This window comes from Triplophysa rosa, unplaced genomic scaffold (assembly GCF_024868665.1).
Source record: "Triplophysa rosa unplaced genomic scaffold, Trosa_1v2 scaffold160_ERROPOS316587, whole genome shotgun sequence".
Lineage (NCBI taxonomy): Eukaryota > Metazoa > Chordata > Actinopteri > Cypriniformes > Nemacheilidae > Triplophysa > Triplophysa rosa.
Window position 1 is genome coordinate 18,669 of NW_026634165.1, and position 3,118 is coordinate 21,786.

The following is a 3,118-nucleotide window of genomic DNA, read 5'->3' on the forward strand; positions in this document are numbered from 1 at the left end:
AAATTATTATATTTTTGAGTGAACTATCCCTTTAAGGAAAAATGTCTTTAAATTGAAACATTCAAGTAGAAACACAATACAGCACTGCTCTATGGTGAACAGTGCAGCATATAAGCAAGAAGCAAAAATATGACATCATAATAATATAGAAAATAAGTTGAAGAAATATGTTAAATCACACAAGATCTTTTACTTACACACAGTGTTGGGTGTAACTAGTTACTAAGTAATTAGTTACTGTAATTTAATTACTTTTCCCTTGAAAAAGAAAAGTAAGTGATTACTCTTATTTTTTCTGTAATTTAATTACAGTTACTTTTGATGTAATTAAACTAAATACTTTGTGTAATATATGTGTGTGTAATAGTGGAATTGACATCAAAATTCAGAGTCTAATTTTAAAATCTGTGCTTTAATGTATAATTCTCACATTTGTAATAATTTGGTCAGTTAATAATGCTACTTTATGTAGTTTAATATTATATATTTGAATGAATTAAAAGAGCCGTTTCATGCCTTTAATCACTTAACTCATCAAGGTTGATGTAGGATATAGAAAGTAATTAGTAATAAGTAAATAAATACTTTTTGGAGAGAGTAATTTGTACAGTAATCTAATTACAATATTGAATATGTAATTAGTAACTAGTAATTAATTACTTTTTGATAGTAACCTACCCAACACTGCTTACACACACCTACTCTAACGGTGTTTTTAAACAAATCATTTCTTTATTCTTGTCACAGACACACATATAATCACATAACTACTATGACCAAAGTTTTTTTTTCCAGTAATGGAAGCGATCACCTACATTGCTCTCGTCTGTTTAGGTTGGCTCGGCTGCAAATGACAACGCATCATTTCGTTTAAAGGGAGGTTTGCGCACTAAATAGTGTGCTTACAGACACCATATTAGTAACCATATACTAGCTTGTTTCTATGTGTAAATACTGATACATACGGTGTAATCAGTTCGTCTTCATTTGGTCACAGTAACATTACTTTGTGACCACGTTCTGAGGACGTCTTGGCAACGTTCCATTTCTTAGAATTTTTGCTTACGTTCCAGAAATGTCCTAGCCTCGTCCTCAAATAACGTCATGAATTAATCTCATGGAGAACGTTGTACCGACGTGATGTACTCGTCTTCAGATGACCTGGACACTGGTCATTTGATTAATGAATCTGGTCCTTTCTGTTTATAATGTTATTGTATGAAAATTTTATGATCAGAGTAAAATCATTTACAATGTCAAGACGAATGCTATTAATCTGACTTCTGACAGCTATTAAACTGGAGTTTAATTCGATACCACAATTACAACTATTTATTTTGTGCGCGCATGTCTGATATGTGCGTGCGCGTCTCCAGCACGCACGCGCCTTCTTTGTTCTGCAAAGAGCCGCGCGCTCTCATCATTTAAACGTTAACGGTCATTTCTTTATACCCCACTGCCTGATTTTACTTTAGCGGTTTATTAATATTCTTTCTTTATTTTATACCTTACAGATGTGAGAGTAAACACATATTTGAGTGATTTTCGATCGATTTGGCGCGTTTAAATGAACGGACACTGATGTTTGTGAGTGTGACTAAAGAAGCTTTTTATTGTTGTTTCTAAAAATGGACAACCTGCTAAACTTATGTGGCACAAGAACTAATGATCAGAAATCAGAAATAATGTTAAGCCTAAACAGAGCAGTGCGAGTAGGACCGGTTACATTGGCATTGGCGTATCGTTATTGGATTGGGTCGAAATACGGCAATCTTGCGAGCCTGATTAGCATATGTTTACTGGTGCCGGCGTCTGAACACTCGTGTCCCGTTAGCAGTGAGCTAGCGCTAGCAACGAGCCAGCGTTAGCAATGATCCGGCGTTTAGCAGCGAGCTAGCGTACCGGCAGCAATTGCATCTGGGAATGAATGAGGTGACGAGCGCGACGTAAACCAGTGGGGTTACGGAATCACTTCCCGAATCTGCTGGGAAGATGTATGTGGAAATGTTGCTTTACGGATCAGGCCTGCTGCTTGGCTGCAGCGCTTTTTAAAAAATCTGTAGGATCCCTTGAATACCTTACGCCCTTCCTGAGTTGATGAAATCCTTTTAGAGTTTGGTTTTCGTTTGGGAATAGTTTATCGAAAGCAAAAATAACCGTGTAATGCAAGCAAGCTGCTGTTTTGCGTGTGCGTCTATGAGCAACGCTGTTGCGAAACGTCCGAGACATGATTATTACTTGTAAAGATCCTCGGACATAGCATCGAACGAAACTTATCGATGTTTATCTGGTGAGATGCAGCGGTAAGATGGTTTGTCTATTTATGGGAGAGCTTGCTTGAGCTGATAGGGTAGATGCAGTGATTGCTGATGGTGGACCAGTCGGGCTGATTGTGATGAGATAGCTTGCTTGAGCTGATAGGTAGAAGCGGTGATTGCTGATGGTTGACCAGCTGGGCTGATTATATGCTTAGGTTCCTCCCGAACTTTGTTAATTAAACATCATTTCTGTTCATTGGAGGGGCTGGACTGTGTAGAAAAGGCGGGGCTGATTTGAATATTATAGAAAACGGTGCTTTTTACGGCATCATTGTTACACGGAAACGCCGTCGTTTACGGCATACTACGGAAGTCCACACGGCGAAATGAACGGCGTTTCAAATTGCACTTAAAACGGCATAAAAAGTCATAATTTACGGCGCGTGCGCTACAAAACGCCGTACTTCACGGCGTCTGTAAGTCTTAAACGCCGTAAAACCAGGCGTCTTTTGAACACCAGGCGTCTGGTTGATGGCGAAATGTGACCCATTTGGCGTTCCATACTTATTTAACGCCCGGCGGCGTTAAGAAATCGGCGTTTTAATATTAATACGGCGATCAAAAGCATGCGAATTGTGAACCTGTTGGCTTTCGATAGTCTGTAAATCTTAAACGCCGTAAAACGTCTCGGTTACGTTTGTAACCTCGGTTCCCTGATGGAGGGAACGAGACGTTGTGTCAAACCGACAGATGGGGTTCGTCCCTGAGAACCAATCGCTTCCGACTACTTAGAAAAGGCCAATGAAAATTGGCAAATGAAATTTGCATGCCGGACTCCGCCCCAGACATCCGGGTATAAA